This window comes from Eschrichtius robustus, chromosome 13, assembly GCF_028021215.1.
Source record: "Eschrichtius robustus isolate mEscRob2 chromosome 13, mEscRob2.pri, whole genome shotgun sequence".
NCBI lineage: Eukaryota > Metazoa > Chordata > Mammalia > Artiodactyla > Eschrichtiidae > Eschrichtius > Eschrichtius robustus.
Genome location: NC_090836.1, coordinates 37,359,379 through 37,376,701, shown reverse-complemented (window position 1 = coordinate 37,376,701; position 17,323 = coordinate 37,359,379). Strand labels below are relative to the sequence as shown.

At 37.6% G+C, this 17,323-nt stretch overlaps 1 pseudogene; it reads right to left on the bottom strand.

Moving 5' to 3' along the window:
* Positions 1 to 6,686: 6,686 nt before the first annotated feature.
* On the bottom strand, positions 6,687 to 7,023 carry LOC137775507 (E3 ubiquitin-protein ligase RBX1 pseudogene; annotated as a pseudogene).
* Positions 7,024 to 17,323: the final 10,300 nt, after the last annotated feature.

The window sequence follows — 17,323 nt, the reverse complement described above, 5'->3', positions numbered from 1 at the left end:
GCACCTATTTACATTCCCAACAGTGCACAAGAGTTTCATTTTCTCCACATTCTTGCCCAAACGTGTTATCTCTTGTCTTTCTGATGATAGCTATTCTAACGGGTGTGAGGTAATATCTCATTGTAAAATTGATTTGCAATTCCCTGATTATTAGTGATATTGAGCACCTTTTAGTGTACCTGTTGGACATCTGTATATCTTCTTTGGAAAAATGTCTATACAGATCATCTGCACATTTTTTTAATCAGAAGGTTTCTGTTTTTTGCTACTGAGTTGTGTGAGTTCATATATTTTGGATATGAACCCCTTATTATATATGTGATGTGCAAATATTTCCTCCCATTCCACAGGTTGCCTTTTCATTATGTTGATTAGTTTCTTTGCTGTGCAGATGCTTTTTAGCTTGATGTAGTCTTACTTATTTATTTTTCCTTTTACTGTCTTTGCTGTTGGTTTCAAGTCCAAAAAAATCATTGCCAAAACCAAGGTCATAGCTTATCCCCTTTTGTTTTTCTAGGAGTTTTACAGTTTCAGGAGTTTTACAGTTTTGTTTTTCTAGGAGTTTTACAGTTTCAGGTCTTAAATATAAGACTTTAGTCCATTTTGAGTTGGTTTTTGTGTATGATATAAGATGGTGGTCCTGTTTCATTCTTTTGCATGTGGCTGTCAGGTTTCCCAAAATCATTTATTAAAGACACTATCATTTCCCCATGGTACATTCTTGGCTCCCTTGTCGTATCAATTGACCATACTTCCGTGGGTTTCTTTGTAGGCTCTCTATTTTGTTTCCATTGATCTATGTGTCTGCTATTATGCCATAGATTTAGTATGTCCAAGGGAGAATGTGAATTCGGGAGGCTCTTATCTCCATCTTGGACCAGATTCTGCCTATAGCATCAGGTCTTAGACTAAGGAAGAATGAAAGAATTCCCAGCTCACATAGAGTCCAGAGAGTTAACTAAAAGTGAGTTTGAGACCAAAGCCTCATTTAAGGGCCAGAGAGTAAATAGTTCAGGTACACATTCTCTGTTGCAACTGCTCAACTCTGCTTTTGTAGAGCTAATATATCAAGGTAAAGCATGTGTTGGAGAGCATAATATATAAGTGAATGAGTGGCCATTTTTGGCCAATAACCCATAGTTTGTCAACCTCTACCCTATGCTATATGAACCAGGGGAAACTTCAACAGCAATATACGTAGCCCATTGGGTATTCAGAAATTTGTTGCCCCAAACAGTTGTTCTCTTTCTTATATGTAAACATAGAGAAAATTCATGATCAAAATCCCAAAAGCATTTTAGTAAAGCCAAAGTGAAGGGATCACATTTGCTGAATCCACACATAACCCACCTCAATGAAACTTGCCTCCCTCTTCCCTTAGCTCCAAACTCTCTACCTTTTCACCCTAAATCAATTAAAGCTGAGGATCTATGTCCATAGAAAGGCTTCTGCCTTTCCAAAGATCTATAAATTCTTATTGCTGCACATGTGGAGACCTCAGGGCTCTAGAAACTGATTCTCAGGATTCATCAGGCATAAGGGACAGAGCCGACCAAACCCAGCACCCAGGATTTTCTTTCCCTATTTGACATGTAGAGGCAAGTGAGTTTATTTTCCCTAATTTTGGGCGAAGTGGATTTACCACTTTGGAACCCAGGGAGGCAGACTCAGATATCTTCCCTAGGCCTGACAGCCTAAGTATGCTCACCTACAAAATGGAGTTAACAATACTGCCTACATTGTAGGGCTTTTGTGAGGATTTAGTGAATATTCATAAGTATCTAGCCCAGTACTTAAAATAATTATGCAGTAAGTATATTTTTCTTAATACTTATTATTATTCTCAGGTGCCAAAGAGGCTGGTAGAAGAATCTCACTCTTAACTCCTTTACAAAAAGCCACTAACAGCAACCTAAAGCCACGTTTGCTACCAATTATTCTGTTAAATTTTTTTCCCAAGAGCTATTCATTTATTCAGATCCTCAAATGAGTCAATCTTTCCCTGTTAGCAAATATAAGTCATACTTTCTACACTTCTCTTCCTGAGCCCGTTACATATATTATTATTCAAACACAGAATTTTTCTTTCAGAGCCTAGAGACAGCTGCAAAATCTAGCTCACCAGGGCTCTGGGAAGTCCAGTCTTGTCCTGGCTCCTCTGGATATGAGGCAGATGTACCAGAGGGCTGTCCCATGAGGGCTTCTAATTTAGACAAAGCCCTGCAGAGAAAGGCTTCAGTTCCTCAGTTCAGAAAAGTTTGGGAAAGATTGCAGAGCAACCTGATTTCTAACTACCAAAACTGTAAGAGAGATAGATTTAGATTTCTTGAGATCCCTAGAAATAGCATCAGAATGTTCCTCCATTTGAAGCAAATGGAGGCTAAATATCCTTAACATAAGCTCTAAGAAAATATTGCCTGCTCAGGGCAAGTCCTACCCACTGCCCTCTGAAGTGGTCCATTTACTATCTAGCAGGATCAATACAGGATCCCAAGCCATTACCCCAACTGAAGGACGTGCCAGCATTTACAGGCACCTCTTTTTTAGTGTATGTCCTCAAAGATGTCTGCATCTTGGGGTTATTGGAGGAGCAGCAAGACTAGTTATCCAAAATTCCCTTAAATATTCTGAAAGTCGTTAAAAACCAAGAATGTGTTGGACCTGAGTTCACATTCCTGCCCTGTCATTTCCTAACTTAATCACGGTGAAGCTCACTTTCTAAAAAATGGATATCTATCCTAACATTATTGTCCTATCGACAATAATATCTAACGTACGAAGTTGTCAAGAAGATTATATTCTTTTACTTATTTATGTGTTTTATATTATATAGTCACTGAGATTAGTGGCTTTAACTGGGAAAAGAAAGAAAATCAAGGAAGGTTCACCATAGGACTGAATACACAGCTAATCCTGATATAAATAACTTTGTGAGTTCCAGAACAAAACAAAAGAAATTGAAAGGTACTCCTAAGCTTTAAACCAACTTCCACGGTTACAATGCAAATGACGAGCAATACAAGGAAAGAGTGACAACTCCCACTTTAAAAGCAGGAGATCCCACATGCCACGGAGCAGCTAAGCCCGTGCGCCAAAACTACTGAGCCTGCGCTCTAGAGCCCGCGAGCCACAACTACTGAGCCTGCATGCTGCAACTACTGAAGCCCGTGCGCCTAGAGCCCGTGCTCGGCAACGAGAGAAATCACTGCAATAAGAAGCCTGCGCACCGCAACAAAGAGCAGCCCCCGCTCACCGCAACTGGAGAAAGCCCGCGCAGCAACGAAGACCCAACGCAGCCAAAAATAAATAAATTAAATAAATTAATTAAAAAAAAAAAAAAAAGAAAAAAGCAGGAGCTCTGCCCAGGTCCTGGTCAACTCACAAGACATGCTAGGGTGCTCTTTGGAGGGAGATGTAACAGCTCTCTGGTTTCCTTTCCCGTCTCCTTCTAGATCCTACAGCTGAGGCCAATATATGCCTCCCTGCTGACTGGAATTTCTTGATCAATCCGAGGAGAATCCGAGGAGATATTTTAAGAGCTTTAGCCCAGTTCTCTGGCACTTGGCAGCTAATAAGTCTTGCTCCTAATCTGGACCTAAGTTTTGGTTTACTTTTTCCTAAGATGTACAGGTTCCTCTCTTATACCTAAACTCCTATTTCATTAGGTTTGAAACCTTATATAGCTCTTTCAAATCCCCTCCCAAGGACTACAGTCTGAATGACTGCATAGAAAGCTGCCCAATGAACACCAAATTGTTTTATGATATGAATGAGAAAAAAAATTGAATTGCTTTAAGCTATTGAGATTTTAATGTTGTTTGCTACCGCACTTAGCCTAAATAATACTTAAATTTTCCAGTGGAAATTGGAGACTATGGTTAGTCAGTAGGAAGGTAGTCAGCAGATTGAAAATCAGGAAAGCATTGTGTTATGGGAGAGACGTTCGCAAAAATCTGTTGCCAGCAATAATTTGGTAGGCAGATCTTGTGCTTACTGAATTGTAGCTCTAGGGAAAGAGGTTAGAAAACAATGTTAGTGCGTACAAACTAGTGTTTGTCCGCATCTGGCACAAGAAAGAAATGAAATGAGCTCCGGAAAAAGTTGGTCACTTTATAAGCGGAAATGAGAGGGAATAGAAAAAAATCTAAAAATGTGGGCCATCAAAGTTTTGGAAATATCTTTGTTTCTAGATCCTAAACTGTAAGTGATGTGATTGAGAAAGGCTTGGAGTAACCGAAAAACTTCTGCTGCTCAAAGTGACTTCAGTCTTGCAGCAAAGATCACACACATTAATAGCCATTTTAAGCCACCATTAAATTAAGAAAAAACAATTGGAGGGATCAGGCAATAAAAGCAAGCTGATTAGAGATCAATGTCTGGGAAGCATCTCTGGGTATGGTTACAGGCACATGGTACTGATTGCAAGCAAATAGACCTGAAGCTTTGCTCATGAAGAAATTGCATATCACATAAAACCACGTGGGTGGTCTCAGGGAGCTTGTAATTAAAGAGCGTAAAATAATCATCAGGCAAACAGTGGGCCGACAAAACTCTGCAGCCCCAGGAAGTCACAGCCCACTTCAGATGTGCAAGGAGGATAAGAGATAAGGAGGAAGCTCCCAAAGGATGGAGTCAGGAGGCCACAGAGCACAATGTGCAAAAGAGTTCCTTCCAGAGAGCTGATTCAGAGACGAGTCAAAGATCTCCCCCTGCTCTCTGGGTTTGTCCAACTGGATTACCTCTGACCAGTAACGGTTGTTTATCCCTGTTTTACCCTTTCCAAACGGAACTATTCTTTATGGTGGATATCGGGGATGGATACTAAGTGCATAGTCACAGGACTATGAGAAACTATATCTGATAGATTGTAGAGGACATGCATTATCTGAGATCCTGGAAATGAGTGTAATCTATATGTGGGAAAAAGGGAGAGAATGAAAATTTGGTTACCAGAAAGAGCAGGCAATGGTGAAAATGCTAATGTTCAGCAATACACATATTTCCTTTTCTTGGACACATAGAAAAACTACATTTCCCAGCCTCCTTTGCAGTTAGGTATGATCAGGTAATTGAGTTCTAAGTAATGGAAGGTGGGCAGAAATGAAGTAGTCTAACTCTAGGCATAGTCCACACAGCCTCCTGCAGTGGAGGGCTCCAAGGCCCTAGAAGTAGGTAGAAAACTACAGCCCACAGGCCAAATCTGGCTCACTGCCTATTTTTTTTTTTTGCATATTTTTATTAAAAGTAACTTTTTCAAAACAAAAAAAATCATTAGAAGAGCAGCATTTTTGCAAATCTCATAAATCTGACAATAGAAGACAGCTGGATTCTCATGTCAGCTTCTTCATTCAACATGTTGCTTTGGTTGAAGCATATAAAGAAAAGCTGGCCTCATGGTCATGCAGTTGGAAAAGGAGCTTCATGAAACTTCTGAACGGGTTTCAGGTACCCCCAGGAGTCCTCAGACCATACTTTGAGAACCACTGCAGTAAACTATACTGTTTCTCAGTTAGAGACTATATGGCTATTGAATCAGTATTAGACCAAGGTATCTTAAACAGGGACTTCGCTGGCAGTCCAGTGGTTAAGACTCAGCACTTCCAATGCAGGGGACACAGGTTCGATCCCTGGTCAGGGAACTAAGATCCCACATGGCGCATGCACTGCCAAAAAAAAAAGACATTTTAGGGGGCTTCCCTGGTGGTGCAGTGGTTGAGAATCTGCCTGCCAATGCAGGGGACACGGGTTCGAGCCCTGGTCTGGGAAGATCCCACATGCCGCGGAGCAACTAGGCCCGTGAACCACAACTACTGAGCCTGCGCGTCTGGAGCCTGTGCTCAGCAACAAGAGAGGCTGCGACAGTGAAAGGCCGGTGCACCGCGATGAGGAGTGGCCCCCGCTTGCCACAACTAGAGAAAGCCCTCGCATAGAAACAAAGACCCAACACAGCCAAAACAATTAAATAAATAAATAAGTCAGGAACTCTTTAAAAAAAAAAAAATCACTTAAAAAAAAAGACATTTTAAACAAATTGCAAAGGGTGGTAGTAGGGAAGGAAACTTGAATTCTCCCATTAACTCAATTTTAAATATCAATTTTCAACTTAAGTTCAAAAATTGCTCTTAGCCAGCCAAGATTACATATTAGGTTTTTTCAAGTTTACTTTTCCAAACTAAGAAGAGAAAGCAACATTCCATACAGAAAGTTCACATTTGTACAGTGTCTTTACAGTTTACAAAGACTCTTTCTGTGTCCACCTGATGCCATTTAATCCTTAGAAGCCACTTGACAGAGGAGGAAAGCTTGGAGCAGAGAGGCAACTTTCCCAAGATTGCCGTCAGTAAGCAGGCTTCCTCGTGACCAAGCGATGTGCTCACAGGACAATTCTGCTCTGTCTCTAATGAACAAACATCTCTCTTGCAAAAGCTGGCTTTCCAACCTGAGAAGAGGGGACACTTTATTTATGTTAACTTTTTTCACGTATATACAACAGACAGCATCTGTTCTAGAATCCACCTGGATTTCATTTGACACAGAATATCAATACAATATGGCTGCAGGAATAGCAAACTGGAAAGACAAAGCATAAAAGACACGGGTCTATCTAATTTATAATTAAGGAACAAGAGAGCAAGTCATTAAATGAATAACAGAACAGCTGAGCTTGATAGAAGAATTCTTTTTTACTAGTGCACATACTTTTGGAATTCCCACTATCTGTTGTCCAACAGACACACCTGCCATGTTTTGAGCCAGCAGGAGAAGCAGTGGAAGTGAAAAAGCATGGTCACAGACTCCCCATGCAACGGTGCACTCTTCAGAAGTAGCAGATGCCCGGTTAGGTCAACATCCTATGGAAAGATCCATAATGTGGTTCCTGCAGATGGCACAGTTTTGAGCCACAATATCCCAGGCCCAGAGGGCTACTGCATTTCATTTTTTCTCTTCAATGTGCTTCTTGCCCATGTTGTTGTTGGTGCCACGTGGGGTATCCATATCCATCACTGCTGCCATTTTGGAAACACACCCCTGTGGTCCTCACTGCCTATTCTTGTACAACCATGAGCTAAAATGGCTTTACATTTTTAAATTACCTTTAAAAATAAGAATAATAATATTCCACAACTTTCAAAATTATTTAAAATTTAATTTGCAATGTCATAAAGTTTTATTGGAACACATCCACATTCACATTCATTTCTATATTGTTTATGCCCGCTTTCACATTAAGTGGCAGGGTTGAATAGCTACAGCAGAGACCATGTGTGGTGCCCTCACTGCTGCCCCCTGCTGACTCAGTGCATCTACATTGCAATGATGCAGTTATAACTTGAACACATTTTGACTGCCATCCATATCACTGTACTGTAACATTTTATTTTATTTTATCCTTTTACTATCAGTGCATATTCATCAGGTCAAAACAAGAAAGGAAGAAAAAAGTGGACTTCATATGGTGCATGTTTGAAGCATACTGGAGTGTGGATTATTTTGTTAACAAATTAGGTGGCAAAGCATTGTGTTTTTTATGCAATGACCTTTTAGCTGTGGTAGGCAAAATAATACCACCACCACCCCCACCCCCAGATGTCCATATCCTAATTCCTGGAACCTGTGAATATGTTATTTTACATGTCGAAAGGAACTATGAATACGTAAAGTAAAAATATTAAGGAAAAAAAGGAACTTTGCAGGTGCAACTAATTTAAGGGATCTTGAGATAGAGATTTTAAAATTTAGTCTAGATACAAGACTTTATTTACAAATATTTAGATTAATAGCATTTTGGCACATCAAATGTAGAACACAGCAGTCTGAATAAATCCTGTCACAAAAACAATAAGACCCATTGTAAATAATTTTGTAAATCAGGGAATTGCACCTCAAAAAGCCACAGTCTTTAGTTGTGACTGCTACCTTGTATCCCAATGGGTAACTTTTTCTTTTGTTTTTGTAAATATATACACACACCAGCAAGTCATGGTCCCTGGGGGAGTCCCTTGTGATACAACACTATAAGCAAAATGGAATGCTGTAAGTCTTAACAGAATGTACCAACCTATTCTAGGAATCTTGTTTTTAAAAAAGTTAAAGGCAAACATAAAAATGATTCCACAAATTAACCAAATCCTATTTTCTGCACATTCCACTTTTGGGTTTTATTTAACATTGACTGTATAATATTCTGTTAGTACCACATGTTTACAACCCAGAAAGACATATTTTTTACTTTAGTGTCTGTAAAAAGGGATTTGAAATGTGTAATTTAAACACTGCAGCTGACCTGAATGAATTTTATATTATATGCTGAGGTTTACCTATCCTACTTCAAACAACTTCTCAATTCCCAGCGTGAAGCATGAAGTCAATTAGAAATCAATGAACAGAAGTGAAGAACTTGTTAAAATATGTTTGTTGTCTTAAGAAATAAGATTGTTTCCTTTGCAATACAGTATTTTCTCAGTGGCCAAAACACCCAGAGCAAAGTAATAATTTACTTTGTATCAATACAAACACTGAAACACCATTAGAAACACATTCCCTTTAACAAAACAATTTATGCCAACATGACATATAATAGCCCCTCATACTAAGAACACAAAGAATAGCTTAAGTTATTTCACTGCAGTGTTAAAAACACACAATTTAAAATCCCTTAACAGCAGTCTTGCAGTTCTGGCTGTCTGGTTCAGAATCTCATCATTCCAGAAAGGCACTGAGACCATTATCACCCTAGTGGTTCTAATGTAATCACAATGGTCCTTACAAAGGGAGAAGCGGGACAGTCAGTCAGAGGAGGAAATGGGATGATGGAAGCAGATGTTGGAGTGATGTAATTGCTGGCTGGGGCCATAAGCCAAGGAATTTAGGAACCCTCTAGAGACTGTGAAAAAGCAAGAATTGGATTGTCCCATAGATCCTCCAGAAAAAACACAGACCCCCCAATATTTTGATTTTAGCCAGTGAGACTCCCTTTGGCTTTTTAACCTCCAGAACTGTAAGATAATAAATTTGTGTTGTGTTAAGAAGTCACTAAGTTTGTGGTGTTATAACAGCAATAAGAAACTAATACAATAAGTCTTGATATTACCAAACAGAGCACATATTGAAATATTCCCAACTGACAGGAAAACAATGTCCAGAAAAATTAGAAAATTTAAAACAAAATATCTTATCACAGTAGAATTTCTTCACAAAAGTAAAGAAAAAAATAAGGCTGCAACCTAAATACATTTTCCAGTGGCTCATTTTATCAGCCAAGCAAGAAAGCTGTTTGCTTATGAGGAGTTAATTAAATTGTGTTTGATTGCAGCTGAAGAAATGCATCCAGAAAAAAATAATTCAAAACTATTACCCTTTTGATGAGAACAGTTGCTCAAAAAGTTAAGGATATTGGAAACAACATGGAGAGTTGACAAAAACATTAATCATAAGGTAGATGATTTTGAGTGGTTTGTTTTGGTTCTTGATGAGTAAATGTTACCTATACCACTCAGTTGTTTATTGGATGCCAAGTTTTAAGTTACTGAATCATCTGAGTGGAACAAATACAGGTGAGTACCTTTTCAGAGAAGTTGAAAAAAACATTAATTCAGTACAACATAAAGTGGAATCTACTAAGATGTATTGCAACCGATGGTGGTAAAAATATGCGTGGAACAGAAAAAGGTTCTGTTGGACAAATTCACAAAATTTGTGAAAAAATAAGGTATTTAAAGCCTATGGTTGTTAACTGTCTTATTTATGAGCAAAGACTCTGCAGAAAATATTTGAATCTATCATGTGTTATTGAAACAGAAGTGTCAACAGCATATTTCATTTGCTTTCATGGATTTATCCATCTCCAGTTCCATGAATTTTCATCAGAAATAGAAGCTGGATTTCTTACCCTGCCCTACTACACAGTACTCTGATGGTTTAGCAGTGTTAATTTATTGTCAAAATAAACAGACTCAAAATTAAAATTTTTCTGAACAAGGAAAGCTGTGCTCAGCCACTATCATCAAATACTGAATGACTTTGGAAATCACCTTTTTCCACAGAATTGATCATGCTTACTGAATTCAACCTAGAATTTCAAGGCAAAATAGCACTTACATGTGAAACACATACATTGTAGTCATTTCCATAACAACCTAATTCTGTTTGAGCCACAGGTAACCTCAAGCTGCTTTATACACCTTCTGTGCTGTAAATTTAAAACAAAAACCCAAATCTCCATTCCCACACAAATTTGCAGTGATATGCTTTCCCAGCTCAGACTACTGTAACAGCAGTATTTCTGGTATCTCGATGCAAGTACAAAAATTTTCACATTTCATAATCCATATAATTGTTCAGTTGAGGAGCTTCCTTCTAATCTTCAATCGGAAGTGATTAGTCTACCATGTAATGATGGGTTAAAAGGCAAGAGAAGAATCTTATAGAATCCTGAAACTACCTTTCAAGAGATGAATATAGTCAATTAAAATCATACACTCATGGACTGATATCAGTATTGGCAGAACTTATCCACGTGAAAAGATGAAATAAAAAAGAATTTCAATACAGACTAGCGTTAACTGATGAACATTTGCAGTCATTTTGACAATAGGAAAAGTAACTTAAACCTCAATAAAGCAAAATTGTATCCCCCAACAAAATAATTCAATTTTTCTCATTGGTAAGCTTGTATTACAAATAACTGTACTCAGTTATCATATATTCTGAAGTTCATCAAAATAATATTTGCTGAAATTTGTTTTTTCTCTTGTTCAGTAAGTACCTACATAATATCTTTGATTTTGCCTCTTGACTGGCAAAGCCTAAAATACTTACTATCTGGCCCTTTACACAAAATGTTTTTTGACTCTGATTTAGGAGAGGTAGAGCTATTAGATACCAGCAGACTACAATACTAATCACTAGATGGAGGGCTGATCACTCAACAGTCAGTTGGATCACTGAATAAGAAATTAACCTTTATTGTCTTAAGCCACCAAGACTTGTGGGTTGTTTGTTACAACAGCCAGTGTTACTTACCATGACTAAAACAACCTTTTAATTACATGATTGAAAGTCACATTTAAGGAAACCTCAAAAACCATGAGAATCTCCAGGAAGTACTAAGTCACTTTGGGAAAAAGCTACAGATGCATTATCTTAGCAAAGTAAATCAGCACAGAGAATTCATCTTTCATTAATTCAGCCAACATTGTTCAAGGCACTGTGAGGAAGGTTATATGCAAGGTTGATTTGATGTTTCTCTTTGAATTATAAATTCCCACTTATTTTTGAGTTGAGCAATTTAATTCATTTAAATCAATAAATCTTTAGAAGCCAGATGCAATCATTTATTCAATGGAAATCTTCCCCTAGATGAAGAAAGAACATGCATTTTTGCTTTCCTAAATGAGCAATTTCTCATTCCTTGGAATAATGCTAAACTGTTCCTTGCTTGCAAACTAGAAAAGAGTAAATTTTGAGGTCTGAATAGGACATTACTTTGAAATACCCCCAGAGAGAGCACTAGGCAAAGTTCTGTAGTAAAATGCAGCCACCAAATTGTCAGCATTTGTCCCAGTTGCATGAAGAACTAGAGAGAGCAAAACACTGAGGAGAGAAATTTTTTTTTTCCCATTTCACATTGTGAAGTGAAAAACTACCTGAGATGATAAGCATTTCACTTTCTGATTCAGAGTAGAATCAGGTCCAAAAAATTAAATTATATAAGCATGGCTCAATATTTCTTTTAAAATCACATATTTTAAAAATATTTTCTGGTTGTGTTTAATATGACTGTGTATCCCAGATCTCATCCTAATCATTCTAATGAATTTTTCCCCAAATGTTCCTAAGCATGAGAATCCCTCGGGGTAAGTGTTTGTTAATGTGTCTGTTTTTGTACCCAGAAACTGATTCATTAGATCAATTGAAGGCCTAAGACTCTGTACTTTCACAAATTCACCTTGGAGGTTAAAGTGGATGCTGCATATTTTGAATGGGGCTCACTCAGCCTCCATTCTGCCATCTTAGACTCTCTTGCAGCTAGAGTTCTGGCTGCAAATTAATTCCCCTAGTTAGAGTGCACTTGCAGAACATTTGGAAGGTGAAAGCAAGGTGGAAGCTACCTTTCTGCCCCTTTTTGGCTATTTCTGCTCTCAGGCATGGCTGTGGTCATGAGTTTTCTCAGGTAATATTTCAGTATCTGTTGTCCAGTTTTCTGTGTGTTGAACAGTGGCGGTTTCAGAGGTAGTAGCGGTGTCCCTTTTTTCTGGCATAGTTCCAATGATGACCTATTGTTCTAGAATGTTCCTGGAGGCTCAAACAGGAAAGTACCTTTTCATATAACTTCTAACTATTCTGTAAGCATCTAATTCTCTGCATCATGTCAGTTCCTGCTTAAAATACCCAGAGTTGTTTCTGTTTCTTCAACTAAACTGTGACTAATAAAGAATATGGCATCAATGTTAACATTATACCGCAGTGGGTTCTAGACCAGTACCATTGTTTCTGTCTCTTAGAAACCTATTCTTTTCTCATTGTATAGGAATGTGTTTGTGAGAAGATTCATTAATGGCATCAAGATGCCATTGAGATCCTGGGTTGATATTTGGACAGCAAGTATGATTGCCCACTGATTCTCTACTCCACCTCCCTTCCCAACACAAAGGATCAAGGATCATAGTAAGCCTTTTTACCATTGCTTCTCCAGGTGGGGACCACCCTCAGGCTGAGACCACAGACCCTTTCTAGAAAAGCAGCAAATGTGATAGATGAGGGAAGAAGACCGTCTGAATATAAACTTCATAAGGGCAGAAATTTCTGCTTGTTTTTTTTGTTCAATGTTACAATCCTAACACCTAGAACAGTGCCTGACAGCACTGTTTCATAATAATTACATAAAGAATTTTATGAACTGATGAATAGTCAGTAAATATTTGTTGAATAATGAATTAATACAGCACTGTCTAAAGGAGTTACTACTTCTTATCAAGGTAAAACTTCCAGAGCCTTGTCTTGCCTCAAGGCTTGAATGGTATATTAGGGCTAAAAAAAAAGAATATGCAGGGTCTAGAAACAAGCATTGGACCTACATAGTCTGGAATTTTACTTACCAACCTAAATCTCTGAATACTATGATTTTCACCTCTTTGCCTTGCTCACTGCCTGGCCACTCTGCGACCCTATGTCGTGTTTCAAATGTTGCTCTGAGCTAGTATTGGTTACTGCCAGCCCATCAAGATATGTCCTGGAAAAGACTCTGCTACCTTCTGTTGGAATGCCAAGCCTACCTTTGCATGGTTTTGGTTTTCTAAACCCCTTACAATTAAGTGGGTGTTGATGTGATAGCTTGGTCTTAGTAATAAGAACAAAATCTACGTTATCAAAATCAGCACTCACATTTAGAGTCAAGTTGCCATTAAGTGGCTTAAAATTAAGCCCCAGAACACTGGACTAGTACATACATCCCTCTTGCCTAAGGTCAAGATTGCCCTAAGAAATGGTATGACTGATGATTGGTGGTAGACACTGAGGTGTAAGAGCTATGAGAAGTAGGTTATACAAGTTGATATAAACTCTGCTGAGGAAAATTTTATTTTATTCATTTCTATCAGTCCCACTTGCTGATCTTTATCGTCAAACATGGAATTCCCAAGGTTTGAATAGAGGGGAGCTTTGGGACAAGAATCCCCAAATAATATTTCGTCTAGCTCCATGACTTGTATCTTTCTGCTAGAGTTCCCTCACTCCCATTATCATGCCATATTCACTCTTTAAAACCATGATCCACCAATGGAAAAAAAAACCAAAAAACAAAAAAACTTAATAACTTTCAGCACAGCTGAGCTATATTGGCATTTAAAAAGTTACCTATGACTCTAAGATAGATAAAATTAAGCAAGAGGAAAATATAAACCACATAAAAACTATCTAATTCCCCAAGAACAAACTCCCTTCTAGCCTTTTTAAAGGCCTGATACATTTTCACCTGTCTAACTTGGCTTCCAGCCCTCTTTGATTCTTTCTTATTTCCATGAGACAGAATGCATCTCTGTCCTCAGATATACGGATAAATTTCCCAATCTTTTCTCTTTGGCAAAAATATCTTCTGTTCTAGTGAATATTGAAGTTGCTCTTGTACAACTCAATTAGCCTTTCTGAATCACTTAGCCCACATCAGAACAAAAGATTAGATTTTATTTTTATGATTCAGCTTCCAATCACTGTTTGAACTTATCCATTGGTTTAATATAGCAAATATTTGTTGGAATCCTTTCATGGACCAAGAATTATGCAAAGTTCTAGGCATACAAAGATGAGTGGCCATTGCCTTTCCCATCAAAAAGCTGTCTGTGCTACCATGGACAGAGTCACCAAAACCAACTAAAATGCAAGTCATGATATGACTTGAATTGGAAACTGAATTATCAGAATAATTACCAAATATGGCAGGTTTTGAGCAAAATGAAGGTTGAGATTCTTCTCATAGAACAGAGCCTTGGATACAGCAAAAAGCCACTGGTAACATTTAAATTACAGTGGGACTGGGCTGTACTATTTGTGAGATAGAACTTTTTTCTAAATCAGATTATATCAATTATGAAAGTGGTTCTTTAGTTGTCAAAAGAAAAGGAATTGAGGTATAGGTTTATATTCCTTTTAGCCTTCTTTTTAACTTTTTTTTTTTTCTTAATTACATACAAAATTTTCTTTTCTTTTGACGGGATACATAACATATAGTCATAATTTTGATAGTGTTATATCAATATTTTTATATTTAATATTAATAATCCAGGGTCAAGGTGATTTTAGATAATTTGCATTTGTTTTAAGTTTTTACAATTTCTTTAATTTCAAATGAGTGACCTATCAATAAAACACTGGACTATAGGTATACAAAGTATTTGAAAGTTAAATTTTAGTAACAAATGGGTTCTACTGACCTTATTCTTTCTAAATCTCTAGAGATCAGGAATGCAGTATACAGTCAATTCTGTTAATTTTCATTAAATATTCTCTACACTGTTTAGTATTTTTCTTATTTTCAACAATGGACTTTTTTCATTAAAAAAACTTATTTTAAAATAATTCTCACAAATTTTCCTCACATGGGAGCTACATAGTTTCTCTCAGTTTGTCTAACCATAAAACCATTTCACTTGTATTTGACAAGACAAAGGTAAAGGGTTTTGTTACAAGTAGTTGTGAGAATCCATACAATTGTTCAAATGTTCTTGAAACTTTTAAACTTGATATCAGCACTTACATAGCATCACTGAAGAATCATGGGAATTATTGAATCCTGCTTCCTCAGTTTCCTGATGAGACTCAGAAAAGAGGACTGATGTACACAGATAAGACCACATACTTTCTTAGTTTATGACAACAATGGGAATATAACACAGAAATTTAGGTTTCTATTTTAGGACACTTTTATTATAACACAGCTGTCTTCTTAATTAACTATAAAGTAATAAAAGGTCACTTTTAACATAAAAGTTGTAAGTAAAAAGTTCTTTATACCCCAGATACTTAAATAGATCTGTGATAAATAATGATACAAAATCCCGGTTTTATAATTTAGGATATTTAAGAAATGTTCACTTAACATCAGTGTTTGACTTGAATGATAAGCAAGGTAGTATGTAGTTTTAAGTCAACATAATACCCTAATGATATATTACAGTAAATATTTTCAATCCATAAATATTTTTTGAACATACCTACTTGCAGAGCACTGTCCTAGTTTTCAGGGAAAATGATTGAGGAGATTGGAGAGGATTAAAGAAAAGTAAAGGACATCATGTTTCTTTTTTTTTAAATAAAACCTTCAATGTATTAATAGAAGTGGGGGGGGGGGGGGACCATGATTAAATAAAAGAACTTTTTTACCAATTTTTTTGGTCTTTAAAATTTTTTATTTGCCGAGATATAGTGAGAGAAGGAATCATCCTTAACTTCTCTCTTTCCTTTGCATTTCAATTTCCATTCCAAGTATAAATATTATATAATATTTAAAGACCAAAAGTGACCTTTATTAGTAAAGGAGCAACTAAGCCCGTGTGCCACAACTACTCAGCCTGTGCTCTAGAGCCCGCAAGCCACAACTACTGAGACCACGCACCACAACTACGGAAGCCCGTGAGCCTGGAGCCGGTGCTCCGCAACAAGAGAAGCCACCGCAATGAGAAGCCCGCGCACCTCAACAAAGAGTAGCCCCTGCTCGCCGCAACTAGAGAAAGTCCCGTGCACAGCAATGAAAACCCAACGCAGCCAAAATAAATTAATTAATTAATTAAAAAAAAAAAAAACCTTAGCTTTGTGTCCTGGTCTTATTCAGGACATAACTTTTGCTATCAAAGAATTTCAATTGGCCTGTCACTTCTGCAGGGAATGTGAGGCTATATCTTCAACTGAGAGCCATGAGCTGGGTTTATATTCAGATGGGAATATAAAGGAGGGAAATGGGAAAAGGAGGATGCTGGAATCAGTTGGTCCTAGTTTACATCAGGCACTGTGGTAGAATGATTATTCTACCGTCTGTTTTCCGAATGCCCCTATGTTTCCCTTCGATTTCTGCCCTGCAATTTTTACATGGAAGCGCTATGGATGCTATCTGGGAAGCTACAGCCTATCTCAACTGTTTTCTTTTTATCCTATTGAGTTGGCTCAGCATGGCAGTCCTTTGAAGGCAGTGGGAGCCCTGTGTCTGCATCCTTTCCAAAGAGATGCACTCTTACTGAAGGCTCAGGAGAGAATGTAGAAATCAGACTTCCTCCAACCAAGATGGTTTCTACAGAAAGCTTCATGAAGTAAGGGTCTCACAGGAACTTCCAGGTTTTTACAGTTTAATCTTCTACATGTTTCTTTTGTTAAATCGTAATTTAAGAAATAGATTTAAAGCTACTCTTAGATACAAGAATAAAAGATGTGTGATGCCCTGTCTAATAGCCCCCATAGAGATATTATACTATTGCACTTTAAACTTGTGGCAATTCTGGCACTGGATGTGAAGTGGAAACCTGGGTTTCTATCACCCTGCATTTGAATTAGTGACTTTTAATTCATTTTTTCATACTTTAGCTTTGCCTTTATTTGTAACTCTCTTTGTGACAGTATCCTATGCCTTGTATACTTTTGCTTCTACCATTCTTATCACATTTATCGTGCTATGTGTCGTATTGCAGTTTCTTTTATAAGCTGGTCTTCCCCAGAGTGTAAGTTGCTTGAAGTCAAGGAAGATATTTTTGTGTCATCTTCTTAACGTTGGACCATATCATTCACCAATCTAAAAACTCTCTACCTGGTGTAAGTCAGCACCCAGGGTTTTGAGAAATAG